General features: G+C 36.1%; 10 non-coding genes across 10 annotated transcripts; all 10 read left to right on the forward strand.

Annotated features, from left to right (window-relative positions):
* Window positions 1-6,327: 6,327 nt before the first annotated feature.
* Trnal-cag (transfer RNA leucine (anticodon CAG)) lies at window positions 6,328-6,411 on the forward strand. Its single transcript has one exon. It is a non-coding gene; the product is annotated as a tRNA-Leu (tRNA).
* A 542-nt stretch (window positions 6,412-6,953) lies between these two features.
* Trnal-cag (transfer RNA leucine (anticodon CAG)) lies at window positions 6,954-7,037 on the forward strand. The gene has a single exon. It is a non-coding gene; the product is annotated as a tRNA-Leu (tRNA).
* A 283-nt stretch (window positions 7,038-7,320) lies between these two features.
* Trnal-cag (transfer RNA leucine (anticodon CAG)) lies at window positions 7,321-7,404 on the forward strand. Its single transcript has one exon. It is a non-coding gene; the product is annotated as a tRNA-Leu (tRNA).
* A 3,480-nt stretch (window positions 7,405-10,884) lies between these two features.
* Window positions 10,885-10,968, forward strand: Trnal-cag (transfer RNA leucine (anticodon CAG)). Its single transcript has one exon. It is a non-coding gene; the product is annotated as a tRNA-Leu (tRNA).
* Window positions 10,969-11,251: 283 nt separating this feature from the next.
* Trnal-cag (transfer RNA leucine (anticodon CAG)) lies at window positions 11,252-11,335 on the forward strand. The gene has a single exon. It is a non-coding gene; the product is annotated as a tRNA-Leu (tRNA).
* Window positions 11,336-14,888: 3,553 nt separating this feature from the next.
* On the forward strand, window positions 14,889-14,972 carry Trnal-cag (transfer RNA leucine (anticodon CAG)). The gene has a single exon. It is a non-coding gene; the product is annotated as a tRNA-Leu (tRNA).
* A 1,028-nt stretch (window positions 14,973-16,000) lies between these two features.
* Window positions 16,001-16,084, forward strand: Trnal-cag (transfer RNA leucine (anticodon CAG)). The gene has a single exon. It is a non-coding gene; the product is annotated as a tRNA-Leu (tRNA).
* Window positions 16,085-16,373: 289 nt separating this feature from the next.
* Trnal-cag (transfer RNA leucine (anticodon CAG)) lies at window positions 16,374-16,457 on the forward strand. The gene has a single exon. It is a non-coding gene; the product is annotated as a tRNA-Leu (tRNA).
* A 542-nt stretch (window positions 16,458-16,999) lies between these two features.
* Trnal-cag (transfer RNA leucine (anticodon CAG)) lies at window positions 17,000-17,083 on the forward strand. Its single transcript has one exon. It is a non-coding gene; the product is annotated as a tRNA-Leu (tRNA).
* Window positions 17,084-17,366: 283 nt separating this feature from the next.
* On the forward strand, window positions 17,367-17,450 carry Trnal-cag (transfer RNA leucine (anticodon CAG)). The gene has a single exon. It is a non-coding gene; the product is annotated as a tRNA-Leu (tRNA).
* The last annotated feature ends 2,263 nt before the right edge of the window (window positions 17,451-19,713 follow it).

Below are 19,713 nucleotides of genomic sequence, written 5' to 3' on the forward strand. Positions count from 1 at the left end.
TCTCTCTCTCTCTCTCTCTCTCTCTCTCTTTATGGATGTATGCAGGATGGACAAGCGGTCTAAGATGATGCATTCAAGTTACAGTAGAATCCCTCCCACATCGACTTCTCTGCAACGAAAACATTAATAACTTTGTAGTTAATGTTATCATTATTAGAGGCACAATATACAAGTACAAAGATAAAAATATAGATGATAGGAGATTATCCTGTGCTGTTACAAAATCTTTGTTGTTACAAAATCTTACTATTTATTCAATTAATCGATGATTCTAGGCCTCAACGAGTCCTATTCAGTATGCTGACCTATACGCCCTTCAGTCTCTCTATGTGCACTCGGATCTTTGCAATGCATATGTCAGGATGGCCGAGCGGTCTAAGGCGCTGCGGAGACTTCCGGTTATGACATCAGAAGGAAAACACGTTTGATGATCGCTCCGTGAATTTTCAAGTTTTTTTCCTTTAATAGACATTTTTGCTGTTTTAATTTGTTACAGGTACGTTGATAAGATTTGTGTGATCGCATTCATATATAAGTGAGATATATTTTGAGTGTGTGGATAACTTGATCCACCACACAATATATTATTTTCTGTGACAATGAATACAAAGTCTGGTCGTGCTGCACGTGCAGCACAAGGAGCTGACTCACACTCTAATGACACCAGTGGAATAGCTAACAATAAGAATGGCATGTCGAGTAACATTGATAGACAGACAGGAGCTTCTCGTCGTTTTGGGAAAGAATGTACCGTGGTGATTGATGTAAAGGATGTGAAGAAAATAAAGGCAAGTGATATTGTTAGAAGTGTAGAAGAATTAACCGGAGATATGTCGGTCTATGCAGTTGTGCCCAAAGGTGCAAATTTGTATGAGGTCACACTACCGAGCAAGGAAGTAGCATATAATACCTTGTGTGGAATTGATATTGGAAGTGAACACTTTGATTGTACTCTATTATATTCAGACACTATCATTGTGTCAATTCTTCATTTACCAGCATACATCAACGATGATGATATAAGTATGAAGCTCGGTGAATACGGAGTAGAACTTCTTTCTCCCATTCAACGCAGATATTATCCTGGAACTAGTGTGGCTGATGGGACTCGTTATGTCAAATGTAAATTTCCACAGCAGGTAAAATCCTTGCCTTACAGTCTGAAATTTCAGACTGTTAATGGTCAACAATACTTTAGAGTATTACATGATAATCAAGTTAAGGTATGTTCTAGATGTCTAGATCCGGGACATGTTATAAAAGACTGCCCTGATTTTGTATGCTACAAGTGTGGGGAGCAAGGCCATGTAGCAAAAAATTGCACAAGGCAAAGATGTGATAGTTGTGGAAGTTTTCCTCTTATGTGTACATGCAGGATATGCGACAAATGCCACAAAGAGGCGCAAACATGTATGTGTTACAGAGAGGCCATTGCAGGCATTCATTCGCAAGTTGATGATGATACGAGGGAAGACATATTGGAGTTACCGAGTGAAGAAGATGATAAAGAAGAAATTGAGAATGCAAAAAAAGATAATGAGAGTGGAGAAAGTGGGGAAGAAAAAGAAAGAAGTGGAGTTGATATGACCAATGTAGAAATAGAGGAAGTAAACAACAATCATACAATTGGAGATGGATCGGGGACAGATTCAGATGATGACAGGAAGATGGCTGCAGACGTTGTTGAAAGATCAAACGAATCACGTACATGTCAAGAAAACGGTACTAATATCGAAAATTTCAAAGTAGTACAAAGGAGAAGGAGAAGGTTTAATCCAGTACCTAACATGAAATTGAATAACATGCGACGAACACCTATTAAGAAATGATCAAACACTCAACATTTTTTAATACTTTCAATACACTCATCATAATCATGGCTTTAAATATTGTATCTCTAAATGTAAATGGCTTGCGTAATTTGAATAAACTAAAGTCTGTTTTAGAAATATTTAAAGAGAAAAGAGGCCATATTTTATTATTGCAAGAAACCTTTTGGGATGATGAGTTTGTTGAAAGTATTAGAGAAAATGAGATTTGGAATGGTGACATATTTTATAGTAATGCAGACAATAAGAGGGCAGGTGTTGCTGTTTTAGTAGTGAGAGAATTGAGAAATCAGGTGACACAAGAAATGATTGAAAAGGGTAGGATTTTACATCTTAAAATAGCTATTGATGATAAAGTGATTGATTTAATCAATATTTATGCTCCAAATGTTGTGAAGGAAAGGTTTAACTTTTTCATGAAGCTAAATACATATTTACATAACAGTACTAGTGATAGCACTATCCTGGCTGGTGATTTTAATACAACTTTAGCAGGTATTGATCGACATAACAAAGCCTTACATATTGATGATGTAGCAGTGCGTGAACTTTATAAAATTATTCATGATAGGAATATTACCGATTTATGGAGATCACGAAATCCTAGTACTCGTAGTTTCTCCAGAAAACAAGTTGTACTAGGCGAAATGAAGCAGAGTAGAATAGATTATTTTTTTATTTCCTCAAAATTGCATTCCAATGTGCAAAATATTTATTATGCAGATACATCCTTTAGTGATCATTCTTTTGTATACCTTAAACTAAATACCTGCAAAGTGGAAACAGGGCCCGGATTATGGATACTAAATAACAATGTTCTTTTTGAGGAAAAATATGTACAAAGAGTGAAATCAATTCTTACCGAGGGAAAAACTGACGAAATGTATTTCAGTGAACCACTCATTTGGTGGGATAATGTAAAATACAAAATTAAAAAATTTTCCCAAGTATACTGTACAAGAAGAAATAAGGAAAGATTACAAGAATACTTTACATTGCAAAATAAATTAAAATCATTTTCAGAAAAAGTCGCAAATAAAGAATCATATGACATTAACAAATATGAAGAACTAAAACATCAGCTAAGTGACTATGAAACTGATTTTTGTCGGGGTGCTATATTGAGATCTAAGGCGAAATGGGCAATTGAAAGCGATAGAAATACTAAATACTTTCTAAATCTTGAGAAATATCGACACAACAAAAATGTAATCAATGAATTGATTGATGATGATGGTGTAATTATTTCAAATACAAGCGGGATCTTAGATGAAATACATCAGTTTTATAGTCATTTATATTCTTCGGTAACTGTTGATGATAATTGTACTGATTCACTTTTAAATTTTGTAAACTGTTCTGTATCTGATGAGGATAAAGATATGTGTGATGCCATAATAACAGTTGATGAAATACATACAGCTATAAAAGGGATGGCTAAAAATAAAAGCCCCGGCCCGGACGGATTGACAGTAGAGTGGTATTGTAAATTTTATGATTGTATATATGATATTCTGTTGCACATCTTTCAGAGTGTTAAGAATGACAATATTATGTCGAGATCAATGAGATTTGGGGTTATATCACTTATTTATAAAAATAAGGGGGATAATAGAAGATTGCAAAATTGGCGTCCTATCAGTTTACTTAATGTAGATTATAAAATTTTGGCAAGGATTTTGTCTACACGTTTAAAAATGGTATTACCCAAAATTATTTCTCAAACTCAGACATGTTGTATAGTTGGGAGAGATATTGCTGATACTATAGTCACTGTAAGAGATATTATAGATATGGTTGAGAGAGACAATCTTGAGGGATATATCTTAAAAATTGATCAAGAAAAAGCGTTTGACAGAGTTTGCCACTCATATCTGATTTCTGTTTTACGAAAGTTCGGTTTTGGTGACAATTTTATTCAGTGGATAAAGATATTTTATAATGAAATTAAAAGTAGTGTTAAATGCAATGGTCATCTAACGAAACCCTTTTTAATAAAAAATTCAGTCAGACAAGGTTGTCCTATATCAGCAATGTTATATGTATTAGCAGCAGAACCCTTAGGACTCGCTATCAAAGCAAATCCCACTATCAAAGGTATTCCACTCCCACTGTCTAGTAATACAAGTAAAGTTTTTCAACATGCAGATGATACAACCTTGACATTAGCGGACACACAATCCATTAATCAATCTTTTAATGTACTTGACTTGTATTGTAAAGGATCTGGTGCAAAGGTGAACAAGGAAAAGACAGAACTTCTGTGTATTGGATCTGGTAAACTTACTGATGATTATTGCAAACAATTACAAATTCAAATGTGTGATCAAGTCATCTTAATTTTGGGAGCTTATGTTGGAAAATGTGCAAAGTTATGTGAGCAACTGAACTGGAATGATAGATTGTCTAAAATTAAAAACTTATTGCAACTGTGGTCACAGAGATATTTGACAATACAAGGAAAAGTAACAGTTGTTAATAACTTATTAGTTTCTAGAGTATTGTACATAGTGTCAGTTCAGCCTCTTCCTGATATGATTGCTGATGAATTGAAGCAATTATTTCTCAGATTTATCTGGTCAGGAAAGTCCCATTTGGTTCACTATTATACAATAATTGGTGATAAGCGAAATGGCGGACTACAGTTAACTGATATAAAGATGAAAATGTATGCATTCAGACTAAAATTTTTAAAAAGATACTTTGATGTGAATTGCCATGCTATGTGGAAAAATACCTTTGATCACATTTTATCTACTGTCCTGAACATGAGGTTGACCAAAGAGTTGTTTCTCATGTCTTTAAATAAGCAACAATTGAATACCCTACCTATATTTTACAGAGAAATGTTTCATGCATGGGAAAAACTTAGAAATAATATCGATACAAATATTGATGTGAGGAATGTTTTTGAACAACCTCTCTTTTTAAATCCTAATATTACATGTGCTGGTAAAACGTTGTTTTTCGCAGAATTTATAGAAGCAGGAATTGTTCGTGTTCAGGATATTACATATGAATTTGTACCTGGAATACTACCTTATAGAGCTATTCAAGAAATGATATGCAAATCAAATTCTGAGATCAAAACAGATAAGATAAAAAAAAACTATAATTGCATAATAGAAAGTATACCATTAGGCTGGAGAAATATTGTTGCAACAGAGTCAAAACCCACTGTAACCAATGGGAGAAATAATATGTTTCTCAGAGTTGATACAAAATTATATGACCTCTGTTTATGTACAACACAACTATTTTACAAGCTTTTATGTACGTTGATTTTTCAAGAACCAGCTTCTGTTTCCTTTTGGAGTAAGATATTTAGTTTGGAAAAGCATAAATACTGGAAATTGATACACCTACCTTTCAAGACCCCAGATTGTATAGATTTGGATTACAGAATAATGCACAATCGAATATTTACAAAAGAGAGACTAAAATACTATGGCAAAATTGATAATGACTTATGTCCAGTGTGCCAGTTGGAAACAGAGGATTTATTTCACATGTTTTTGAAATGTCCTGAATTAAGCTCTTTTAAGAATTATATTGTATATATAGTTGAGATTCTTTTTAAAAATTGTAGAGTTGGTGTTCTCAATAGCACTTCTTTTCAACAAATGCTCATGATAGGATATAACAAAGAAACAAAATCAGTAAATAGTTATTTTTTGAACTACATTATGAGCATTGCTCGATTGTGCATTTACAAAAGAAGAAACATTATGTCGTTATTAGGGAAACAAATAGACATCGAAAGATTGTTCCAATATTTGACAAGAAAATATATATTATATGCGTATCAACATTACAAAGACAAAAATCAGACTTTGATTACGAAGTATTTTGTAAAAGATAATCCTTTAATGAGAATAGAAGAGGATAAAGTGTTTATTACATTGTAGAATCATTGTTTTGTACTATAGCATTACAAAATAAAATTTTAGAATCATTGTTCTGTAATATAGCTTAACAAAATACTATTGTAGAATCATTGTTTTGTAATATAGCATTACAAAATACTATTGTAGAACCATTATTTTCTAATATAGCATTACAAACTACTATGTACATACTGACTGTATACTTTTAACTTATATACTGTACAAAGTGTTTTTTTAAATAAAGAAAGAAAAAAAAAATAAGGCGCTGCGTTCAGGTCGCAGTCGAGTCTTCCCGGCGTGGGTTCGAATCCCACTTCTGACAAACAGTTTTTATTTTCTATTTCCTTTAATAAAAAAAAATATTTTTTTTGCAATATACAAGTCACATTAATACAATTGTAAATATAACCATAAAATAATATTACGTGTCAACTACATGTATGAACCAGTGCATACCTACCAAGTCTGAATGTATTAATGGAGCAATTTTGTTTATCTGCCAAATTATCCATAGCATGTCATAACGGACATCTCCGGATGGCTTAGTGATTCAAGGCACTGTAAAAAATACTGTAAGATTGTGTCGGCAGGCACAACTTTGTGCTGGACATGTCAGGATGGCCGAGCGGTCTAAGGCGCTGCGTTCAGGTCGCAGTCGGGTCTTCCCGGCGTGGGTTCGAATCCCACTTCAGACAAACATTTTCTTTTTTTCAATCTTATTTAAAAGAAATAAATATTTTGTAAATCTACGAATCACTTTAATACAAGAGTAAATATCGGGCCCCGAGTGGCCGAGTGGTCTAAAGCGCTGACCGTTCCGGATCACTGCCATCTCACCTCTGTCTGCGTGGGTTCGAGTCCAAGGCTCGGCTAGCGTGGGTACGTGGGAAAGCCTGCCAGTAGCTTCTCGTGAGTCGGTGGTTCTTCCATGGGTTTTCCAGGGTTCTTCCTCCACCAGTTATACGGGCCGCCACGTATAGCCTATCTTGTGCTGAAAAATGGCGTTAAACCCTACAATAACAACAAGAGTAAATATAACCATGAATAATATTACGTATCAACCACCTGTATGAACCAGTGCATACCTACCAAATCTGAATATATTAATGCGTTCATTTGATTAGCTAGAAAACTAACCATAGCATCTCATAACGGAAATATCAGGATGGCTTAGCGATTTAAGGTAGTGCATGAATACTTAAGATTGTGTCGTCAGGTACTACCTTGTGCTGCATATGTCAGGATGGCCGAGCGGTCTAAGGCGCTGCGTTCAGGTCGCAGTCGGGTCTTCCCGGCGTGGGTTCGAATCCCACTTCTGACAAACAGTTTTTATTTTCTATCTTATTTAACAGAAATAACTATTTTTTGAAATATACAAGTCACTTTAATACAATTGTAAATATAACCATAAAACAATATTACGTATCAACTGCCTGTATGAACCTGTACATACCTACCAGGTCTGACTATTAATGGGTCCATTTGTTGATCTAGGAAATTAAGCACAGCATCTCATAACGGACATATTCGGATGACTTAGCGATTTAAGGCACTGCATGAATACCGTAAGATTGTATCGGCAGGCACTACCTTGACCTGGATATATCAGGATGGCCGAGCGGTCTAAGGCGCTGCGTTCAGCTCGCAGTCGGGTCTTCCCGGCGTGGGTTCGAATCCCACTTCTGACAAACTGTTCTTTTGTCATAGAGCAGTATCTCTTATGACTCTAAAATAGAAAACATCAATCTTACAGCGTTCATGTATGCTGGCATATAACAGCTGTTTTAGTTAAATATGCTTTTCTGGCGCTTCAAATGTATTAATTTGTTATCCTCTCTCTCTCTCTCTCTCTCTCTCTCTCTCACACACACACACACATAGACACACACACACACATACAAATCTCACGGATATCTACAGACGGGAAAGCGATACAACCTGCATGAGTGTTTCACTCACATTCATTCGAGTCCCATAAAGGTGACCTTTTTATTGTTTATGCTCAAACATTTATAATAAGCACAAGGTATTATCGAGAGGAGAAGTTTATCTCTTGTTATGTTAATGAGAAATTGTCATTTTTATATAAGTACCCGCTGGCGCTATATTCCCGCGATTCACAAACAAGATGCCCATCTATCCACTGCCTGTCTAACTATATACGTCTACCTACCCTTCCCCCCCCCCCCCACACGCACCGTCTCTCTCTCTCTCTCTCTCTCTCTCTCCTGGATGTATACATCCATAAAAGTGATCATGCACGCGTATCTATTACATAGTTGTTTGTCACTACAACTTAATATTTCCATTTGTCTCGATCACACAATCGTTCACTTTGTCTCTGTCAGATCAGGTTTGCCTTTCTCTGTACTTCGAAGAGAGATAACGCACAGACAATTATGATGGTCATGTCAGGATGGCCGAGTAGTCGCAGTCACATTTTCCTGGCTTCGCTTCGAATACCACTTCTGACAAACCGTAAAATGCAAATGTAGTTAGTTAAATAATAATAATAATTATAATAATAATAATAATAATAATCATAATAATAATAATAATGAGGACTTTCTGTAGCGCCTAATCTTTGAAGCTCTGAGAGCTTTACAACTTTTGACAACACCTATAATATAAAAAAAACATATACTGCTATGCTTATAAAAACAAACACCATGAAATTAGAAATCATAAAAAAAACATGCTGAGAATATTTAAGGTAGGAAACATTATTCAGTCTTTTAGTTTCTTCTTGCAGTCGAAATAAGTGAGTTTTGAGAACCCTCTTGAATGTGATCACTGTGTCTTTGTTTCTACGTTCAGTGGGCAATTCATTCCAGATTGTTGGGACCTGGTATGCAAAAGAACGCTCTCCATATGACTTTGTTTCGTTAGTGGGAATAATGGGTATACGATTGTCAGAAGAGAAGCGTAAGTATCTTGCTGGTGTCTACACATGGGTGAGGTCGAATAAGTATGTTGGACTGGAGTCCGACAGTGAAACGTAGCACAGAGAACAAATTTTATGTTTGATTCTGGATCAAATGCTGAGTATGTTACCAAAAATAGATCTATGATATTAATAAATATGAAGAACTAAAAGATATACCATTCAGACGCTATGAAAGAAAACTTTCTTGGTGTGCTTATATTACGACCGAAAGCCAGACGGGCAATTCAAACACATAAATCTCTCTTATTCCTACTTCTTATAATAAAAAAATGAGATCATTTGCCTGATTCCTGATGATGCTGTCATTATTTAAAATACAGATCAAATAATACGGTGTATGGATCAGTTTTATGTTGAAATGTATTCATTGGTCACTAATAATGAAAATAGGAAAGGTTCGATTTGAAATTTTGTGATTTCTTACGTATCTGATAATGATAAATATATGTGTGATGGTACAATAACTGGTCATGAACTATATACAGCTATAAAAGGGGTGTCTAGCAGTAAATAGTTTGATCTGGACGGACTGAGTGCTATTGTGTGTCTTGCAATACATATCTTGATATAGACGGATTAAGCTGTTTTGGAAATTCTTTGATTGTATATACCTTTTGATCATATGGATCTTGACGAGACGTCAACACCCGACAACAAAATGTGATCTAGTAATCACAATCGAATTACTATATTTATCATAATTTTTCTTCAACATTTCTAAAACCTGTTGCGAGAAAGAAACATTTAAATATATTTTCATTATATTTGTGTTGCATGCATGTTAGTCTTCGACCATTTTCCTAAATTCCCTATATTCGAAACGAACAACAAAAGAAATTGCTTAGCTTTTTAGAAATGAACTTCGTCTTAAATCATAAATTGTATTACATTTTCATCTGGTGACATGCAACAAACAGTCTCATTCTTATAATTATTACTATCCAAAACACAAATCTTTTAAGCATACTTCCAGCAGACCCATACGTTTGATTTACAGAATTTTTGCATTTATCAGATATAGCATCACAAAATTGTCACGAGTCCGATAGCCGTTGAACTGTTTCAAATGGAACATTTTCAGTGGCTCTGCTGAGAACTTGGCGTTATTTTTGACAGCTATTTACAGCGGGATTGGACAAATTAGATTCAAATTAGTATTCAGATGGGTTACAGAGAATGTTAGTCACTTCCATTTACATGTCAAGTGAGGCTACGACATAGTTGTACACGCTATGCCCACTTTAGACGTGCCTCTATTGGAACTAGGAAACCTCGGGGGAAAAAGTAGTTCCAGCCTCCTTTAAGATTATGTTGATACAGGTTCACATAACAGATGGGTCGTTTTTCTACTTCTGGAAAAGCGACAGTAAAATTTGGGCTATTTCTTGAATAAACATGGATACTCATATGCAAAAAATTAAATGTTTGAATTTGGTAGCAAGTATATCATTTGCTTAAGATAGCTTTTCAAGCAACACTAAATCTCAGACGAATATAATAATAACGACTCTAACGTTGGGGAGGGGGGCTGAAACTCTGCTGTCCGAAAAAACTATTCAGTAATCCACACTTTATCCCTTTTTTTATATCCTTCTATTTCCTTTTCACTGCGTACTGAAACCACTTCTGATTCACTTGCAAAACCTAACATACCAATTTGGTAAAATAATTTTGTTCCTATACTTCAACCACTGACTTCTGACTTGGCCCCAATATCAATCACGACTGGTTTTCAAGCACGTCTCAACAGTGTTCAGTCACGCGTACCTATTACATTGATGTTTCTTCCTGTTCCTTAATATTTCAATTGTTCTCTATTACTTAACATTTGCATTTGTCTCTATCATTTAATGTTTCCTTTCCACTGTATTTCTAAGAGATAAGGTGCAAAAAACTAATGGATATATCAGGATGGACAAGCGGTCTAAGGTGCTGCATTCAAGTTGTATTAGAATCTCACCCTCATCGACTTCTCTGCAACGAAAAAACTGATAACTTTGTAGTTAATGTTATCATTATTACAGGCAGAATATACAAGTACAAAGATAAAACGATTGATGATAGGAGATTATCCTGTGCTGTTACAAAATCTTTGTTGTTACAAAATCTTACTATTTATTCAATTAGTCGATGATTCTAGGCCTCAACGAGTCCTATTCAGTATGCTGACCTATACGCCCTTCAATCTCTCTATGTGCACTCGGCACTTTGTAAACCATATGTCAGGATGGCCGAGCGGTCTAAGGCGCTGCGTTCAGGTCGCAGTCGGGTCTTCCCGGCGTGGGTTCGAATCCCACTTCTGACAAACAGTTTTTATTTTCTATCTTATTTAACAGAAATAACTATTTTTTGAAATATACAAGTCACTTTAATACAATTGTAAATATAACCATAAAACAATCTTACGTATCAACTGCCTGTATGAACCTGTACATACCTACCAGGTCTGACTATTAATGGGTCCATTTGTTGATCTAGGAAATTAAGCACAACATCTCATAACGGAAATATCCTGATGACTTAGCGATTTAAGGCACTACATGAATACCGTAAGATTGTATCGGCAGGCACTACGTTGTCCTGGATATATCAGGATGGCCGAGCGGTCTAAGGCGCTGCGTTCAGATCGCAGTCGGGTCTTCCCGGCGTGGGTTCGAATCCCACTTCTGACAAACTGTTCTTTTGTCATAGAGCAGTATCTCTTATGACTCTAAAATAGAAAACATCAATCTTACAGCGTTCATGTATGCTGGCATATAACAGCTGTTTTAGTTAAATATGCTTTTCTGGCGCTTCAGATGTATTAATTTGTTATCCTCTCTCTCTCTCTCTCTCTCTCTCTCACACACACATACACACACACACACACACACACACACACACACACACACACACACATAGACACACACACACACATACAAATCTCACGGATATCTACAGACGGGAAAGCGATACAACCTGCATGAGTGTTTCACTCACATTCATTCGAGTCCCATAAAGGTGACCTTTTTATTGTTTATGCTCAAACATTTATAATAAGCACAAGGTATTATCGAGAGGAGAAGTTTATCTCTTGTTATGTTAATGAGAAATTGTCATTTTTATATAAGTACCCGCTGGCGCTATATTCCCGCGATTCACAAACAAGATGCCCATCTATCCACTGCCTGTCTAACTATATACGTCTACCTACCCTTCCCCCCCGCCACACGCACCGTCTCTCTCTCTCTCTCTCTCTCTCTCTCTCTCTCTCTCTCTCTCTCTCTCCTGGATGTATACATCCATAAAAGTGATCATCCACGCGTATCTGTTACATAGTTGTTTGTCACTACAACTTAATATTTCCATTTGTCTCGATCACACAATCGTTCACTTTGTCTCTGTCAGATCAGGTTTGCCTTTCTCTGTACCTCGAAGAGAGATAACGCACAGACAATTATGATGGTCATGTCAGGATGGCCGAGTAGTCGCAGTCACATTTTCCTGGCTTCATTTCGAATACCACTTCTGACAAACCGTAAAATGCAAATGTAGTTAGTTAAATAATAATAATAATAATAATAATAATAATAATAATAATGAGGACTTTGTATAGCGCCTAATCTTTAGAAGCTCTGAGAGCTTTACAACTTTTGACAACACCTATAATATAAAAAAACATATACTTCTATGCTTATAAAAACAAACACCATGAAATTAGAAATCATAAAAAAACATGCTGAGAATATTTAAGGTAGGAAACATTATTCAGTCTTTTAGTTTCTTCTTGCAGTCGAGATAAGTGAGTTTTGAGAACCCTCTTGAATGTGATCACTGTGTCTTTGTTTCTACGTTCAGTGGGCAATTCATTCCAAATTGTTGGGACCTGGTATGCAAAAGAACGCTCTCCATATGACTTTGTTTCGTTAGTGGGAATAATGGGTATACGATTGTCAGAAGAGAAGCGTAAGTATCTTGCTGGTGTCTACACATGGGTAAGGTCGAATAAGTATGTTGGACTGGAGTCCGACAGTGAAACGTAGCACAGAGAACAAATTTTATGTTTGATTCTGGATCAAATGCTGAGTATGTTACCAAAAATAGATCAATGATATCAATAAATGTGAAGAACTAAAAGATATACAATTCAGACGCTATGAAAGAAAACTTTCTTGGTGTGCTTATATTACGACCGAAAGCCAGACGGGCAATTCAAACACATAAATCTTTCTTATTCCTACTTCTTATAATTAAAAAAAATGAGATCATTTGCCTGATTCCTGATGATGCTGTCATTATTTAAAATACAGATCAAATAATACGGTGTATGGATCAGTTTTATGTTGAAATGTATTCATTGGTCACTAATAATGAAAATCGGAAAGGTTCGATTTGAAATTTTGTGATTTCTTACGTATCTGATAATGATAAATATATGTGTATGGTACAATAACTGGTGATGAACTATATACAGCTATAAAAGGGGTGTCTAGCAGTAAATAGTTTGATCTGGACGGACTGAGTGCTATTGTGTGTCTTGCAATAAATATCTTGATATAGACGGATTAAGCTGTTTTGGAAATTCTTTGACTGTATATACCTTTTGATCATATGGATCTTGACGAGACGTCAACACCCGACAACAAAATGTGATCTAGTAATCACAATCGAATTACTATATTTATCATAATTTTTCTTCAACATTTCTAAAACCTGTTGCGAGAAAGAAACATTTAAATATATTTTCATTATATTTGTGTTGCATGCATGTTAGTCTTCGACCATTTTCCTAAATTCCCTATATTCGAAACGAACAACAAAAGAAATTGCTTAGCCTTTAAGAAATGAACTTCGTCTTAAATCATAAATTGTATTACATTTTCATCTGGTGACATGCGCATGAATATAAGTTTCTGAATGCAACACATACAACAAACAGTCTCATTCTTATAATTATTACTATCCAGAACACAAATCTTTTAAGCATACTTTCAGCAGACCCATACGTTTGATTTACAGAATTTTTGCATTTATCAGATATAGCATCACAAAATTGTCACGAGTCCGATAGCCGTTGAACTGTTTCAAATGGAACATTTTCATTGGCTCTGGTAAGAACATGGCGTTATTTTTGACAGCTATTTACAGCGGAATTGGACAAATTAGATTCAAATCAGTATTCAGATGGGTTACAGAGAATGTTATTCAGTTCCATTTACATGTCAAGTGAGGCTACGACATAGTTGTACACGCTTTGCCCACTTTAGACGTGATTCTATTGAAGCTAGGAAACCTCGGGGGAAAAAAGTAGTTCCAGCCTCGTTTAAGATTATGTTGATACAGGTTCACATAACAGATGGGTCGTTTTTCTACTTCTAGAAAAACGACAGTAAAATTTGGGCTCTTTCTTGAATAGAAATGGGTATGCATATGCTAAAAATTAAATGTTTGAATTCGGTTGCAAGTATATCATTTGCTAAAGATAGCTTTTCAAGCAACACTAAATTTCAGACGAATATAATAATAATGACTCTAACGTTGGGCGGGGGGGGGGCTGAAACTCTGATGTCTGAAAAGACTATCCAGCAATCCACAATGTATCCCTGTTTTTATATCCTTCCATTTCCTTTTCACTGCGTACTGAAACCACTTTTGATTCACTTTCAAAACCTAACATACCAATTTGGTAAAATAATTTTGTTCCTATACTTCAACCACTGACTTCTGACTTGGCCCCAATGTCAATTACGACTGGTTTTCAAACAACGTCACAACAGTGTTCTGTCAAGGGTACCTATTGCATTCATGTTCTCCCGTTCCTTAATATTTCAATTGTTCTCTATTACTTAACATTTGCATTTGTCTCTATCATTTAATGTTTCCTTTCCACTGTATTTTTAAGAGATAAGGTGCAGAAAACTAATGGATAGATCAGGATGGACAAGCGGTCTAAGATGCTGCATTCAAGTTGCAGTAGAATCCCACCCTCATCGACTTCTCTGCAAGGGAAAAATTAATAACTTTGTAGTTAATGTTATCATTATTACAGGCACAATATACAAGTACAAAGATAACACGATAGATGATGGGAGATTATCCTGTGCTGTTACAAAATCTTTCTTGTTACAAAATATTACTATTTATTCAATTAGTCGATGATTCGAGGCCTCAACGAGTCCTATTCAGTATGCTGACCTATCCGCCCTTTAATCTCTCTATGTGCGCTCGGAACTTTGTAATCCGTAGGTCAGGATGGCCGAGCGGTCTAAGGCGATGCGTTCAGGTCGCAGTCGGGTCCTCCCGGCGTGGGTTCGAATCCCACTTCTGACAAACTGTTCTTTTGTCATAGAGCAGTATCTCTTATGACTCTAAAATAGAAAACATCAATCTTACAGCGTTCATGTATGCTGGCATATAACAGCTGTTTTAGTTAAATATGCTTTTCTGGCCCTTCAAATGTATTAATTTGTTATCCTCTCTCTCTCTCTCTCTCTCTCTCTCACACACACACACACACACATACAAATCTCACGGATATCTACAGACGGGAAAGCGATACAACCTGCATGAGTGTTTCACTCACATTCATTCGAGTCCCAAAAAGGTTACCTTTTTATTGTTTATGCTCAAACAGTTATAATAAGCACAAGGTATTATCGAGAGGAGAAGTTTATCTCTTGTACGTTAATGAGAAATTGTTATTTTTATATAAGTACCCGCTGGCGCTATATTCCCGCGATTCACAAATAAGATGCCCATCTATCCACTGCCTGTCTAATTATATACGTCTACCTACCCTTCCCCCACCCCACACCGTCTCTCTCTCTCTCTCTCTCTCTCTCTCTCTCTCTCTCTCTTTATGGATGTATGCATACATCCTATAACATTGTTCAATAATGATTACCTGTTACATTGGAGTTTTTCACTGTTCCTTCATATTTCAATTGTTTTCTATTACTTAACATTTGCATTTGTCTCTATCATTTAATGTATCCTTTCCACTGTATTTCTAAGAGATAAGGTGCAGAAAACTAATGGATAGATCAGGATGGACAAGCGGTCTAAGATGATGCATTCAAGTTACAGTAGAATCCCTCCCACATCGACTTCTCTGCAAGGAAAACATTAATAACTTTGTAGTTAATGTTATCATTATTAGAGGCACAATATACAAGTACAAAGATAAAAATATAGATGATAGGAGATTATCCTGTGCTGTTACAAAATCTTTGTTGTTACAAAATCTTACTATTTATTCAATTAATCGATGATTCTAGGCCTCAACGAGTCCTATTCAGTATGCTGACCTATACGCCCTTCAATCTCTCTATGTGCACTCGGATCTTTGCAATGCATATGTCAGGATGGCCGAGCGGTCTAAGGCGCTGCGTTCAGGTCGCAGTCGGGTCTTCCCGGCGTGGGTTCGAATCACACTTCTGACAAACAGTTTTTATTTTCTATTTCCTTTAATAAAAATAAATATTTCTTTTGCAATATACAAGTCACATTAATACAATTGTAAATATAACCATAAAATAATATTACGTGTCAACTACATGTATGAACCAGTGCATACCTACCAAGTCTGAATGTATTAATGGAGCAATTTTGTTTATCTGCCAAATTATCCATAGCATGTCATAACGGACATCTCCGGATGGCTTAGTGATTCAAGGCACTGTAAAAAATACTGTAAGATTGTGTCGGCAGGCACAACTTTGTGCTGGACATGTCAGGATGGCCGAGCGGTCTAAGGCGCTGCGTTCAGGTCGCAGTCGGGTCTTCCCGGCGTGGGTTCGAATCCCACTTCAGACAAACATTTTCTTTTTTTCAATCTTATTTAAAAGAAATAAATATTTTGTAAATCTACGAATCACTTTAATACAAGAGTAAATATCGGGCCCCGAGTGGCCGAGTGGTCTAAAGCGCTGACCGTTCCGGATCACTGCCATCTCACCTCTGTCTGCGTGGGATCGAGTCCAAGGCTCGGCTAGCGTGGGTACGTGGGAAAGCCTGCCAGTAGCTTCTCGTGAGTCGGTGGTTCTTCCATGGGTTTTCCAGGGTTCTTCCTCCACCAGTTATACGGGCCGCCACGTATAGCCTATCTTGTGCTGAAAAATGGCGTTAAACCCTACAATAACAACAAGAGTAAATATAACCATGAATAATATTACGTATCAACCACCTGTATGAACCAGTGCATACCTACCAAATCTGAATATATTAATGCGTTCATTTGATTAGCTAGAAAACTAACCATAGCATCTCATAACGGAAATATCAGGATGGCTTAGCGATTTAAGGTAGTGCATGAATACTTAAGATTGTGTCGTCAGGTACTACCTTGTGCTGCATATGTCAGGATGGCCGAGCGGTCTAAGGCGCTGCGTTCAGGTCGCAGTCGGGTCTTCCCGGCGTGGGTTCGAATCCCACTTCTGACAAACAGTTTTTATTTTCTATCTTATTTAACAGAAATAACTATTTTTTGAAATATACAAGTCACTTTAATACAATTGTAAATATAACCATAAAACAATATTACGTATCAACTGCCTGTATGAACCTGTACATACCTACCAGGTCTGACTATTAATGGGTCCATTTGTTGATCTAGGAAATTAAGCACAACATCTCATAACGGACATATTCGGATGACTTAGCGATTTAAGGCACTGCATGAATACCGTAAGATTGTATCGGCAGGCACTACCTTGACCTGGATATATCAGGATGGCCGAGCGGTCTAAGGCGCTGCGTTCAGCTCGCAGTCGGGTCTTCCCGGCGTGGGTTCGAATCCCACTTCTGACAAACTGTTCTTTTGTCATAGAGCAGTATCTCTTATGACTCTAAAATAGAAAACATCAATCTTACAGCGTTCATGTATGCTGGCATATAACAGCTGTTTTAGTTAAATATGCTTTTCTGGCGCTTCAAATGTATTAATTTGTTATCCTCTCTCTCTCTCTCTCTCACACACACACACACACACACACACACATAGACACACACACACATACAAATCTCACGGATATCTACAGACGGGAAAGCGATACAACCTGCATGAGTGTTTCACTCACATTCATTCGAGTCCCATAAAGGTGACCTTTTTATTGTTTATGCTCAAACATTTATAATAAGCACAAGGTATTATCGAGAGGAGAAGTTTATCTCTTGTTATGTTAATGAGAAATTGTCATTTTTATATAAGTACCCGCTGGCGCTATATTCCCGCGATTCACAAACAAGATGCCCATCTATCCACTGCCTGTCTAACTATATACGTCTACCTACCCTTCCCCCCCCCCCACACGCACCGTCTCTCTCTCTCTCTCTATCTCTCTCTCTCTCTCTCTCTCTCTCTCTCTCTCCTGGATGTATACATCCATAAAAGTGATCATGCACGCGTATCTATTACATAGTTGTTTGTCACTACAACTTAATATTTCCATTTGTCTCGATCACACAATCGTTCACTTTGTCTCTGTCAGATCAGGTTTGCCTTTCTCTGTACCTCGAAGAGAGATAACGCACAGACAATTATGATGGTCATGTCAGGATGGCCGAGTAGTCGCAGTCACATTTTCCTGGCTTCGCTTCGAATACCACTTCTGACAAACCGTAAAATGCAAATGTAGTTAGTTAAATAATAATAATAATAATAATAATAATAATGAGGACTTTGTATAGCGCCTAATCTTTAGAAGCTCTGAGAGCTTTACAACTTTTGACAACACCTATAATATAAAAAAACATATACTTCTATGCTTATAAAAACAAACACCATGAAATTAGAAATCATAAAAAAACATGCTGAGAATATTTAAGGTAGGAAACATTATTCAGTCTTTTAGTTTCTTCTTGCAGTCGAAATAAGTGAGTTTTGAGAACCCTCTTGAATGTGATCACTGTGTCTTTGTTTCTACGTTCAGTGGGCAATTCATTCCAAATTGTTGGGACCTGGTATGCAAAAGAACGCTCTCCATATGACTTTGTTTCGTTAGTGGGAATAATGGGTATACGATTGTCAGAAGAGAAGCGTAAGTATCTTGCTGGTGTCTACACATGGGTGAGGTCGAATAAGTATGTTGGACTGGAGTCCGACAGTGAAACGTAGCACATAGAACAAATTTTATGTTTGATTCTGGATCAAATGCTGAGTATGTTACCAAAAATAGATCAATGATATCAATAAATGTGAAGAACTAAAAGATATACAATTCAGACGCTATGAAAGAAAACTTTCTTGGTGTGCTTATATTACGACCGAAAGCCAGACGGGCAATTCAAAGACATAAATCTTTCTTATTCGTACTTCTTATAATAAAAAAAAATGAGATCATTTGCCTGATTCCTGATGATGCTGTCATTATTTAAAATACAGATCAAATAATACGGTGTATGGATCAGTTTTATGTTGAAATGTATTCATTGGTCACTAATAATGAAAATCGGAAAGGTTCGATTTGAAATTTTGTGATTTCTTACGTATCTGATAATGATAAATATATGTGTGATGGTACAATAACTGGTCATGAACTATATACAGCTATAAAAGGGGTGTCTAGCAGTAAATAGTTTGATCTGGACGGACTGAGTGCTATTGTGTGTCTTGCAATACATATCTTGATATAGACGGATTAAGCTGTTTTGGAAATTCTTTGATTGTATATACCTTTTGATCATATGGATCTTGACGAGACGTCAAGACCCGACAACAAAATGTGATCTAGTAATCACAATCGAATTACTATATTTATCATAATTTTTCTTCAACATTTCTAAAACCTGTTGCGAGAAAGAAACATTTAAATATATTTTCATTATATTTGTGTTGCATGCATGTTAGTCTTCGACCATTTTCCTAAATTCCCTATATTCGAAACGAACAACAAAAGAAATTGCTTAGCCTTTAAGAAATGAACTTCGTCTTAAATCATAAATTGTATTACATTTTCATCTGGTGACATGCGCATGAATATAAGTTTCTGAATGCAACACATACAACAAACAGTCTCATTCTTATAATTATTACTATCCAGAACACAAATCTTTTAAGCATACTTTCAGCAGA

This window comes from Sinohyriopsis cumingii, chromosome 17 (genome assembly GCF_028554795.1).
Source record: "Sinohyriopsis cumingii isolate HCF-2022 chromosome 17, ASM2855479v2, whole genome shotgun sequence".
In the NCBI taxonomy this organism is placed as follows: Eukaryota; Metazoa; Mollusca; class Bivalvia; order Unionida; family Unionidae; genus Sinohyriopsis; species Sinohyriopsis cumingii.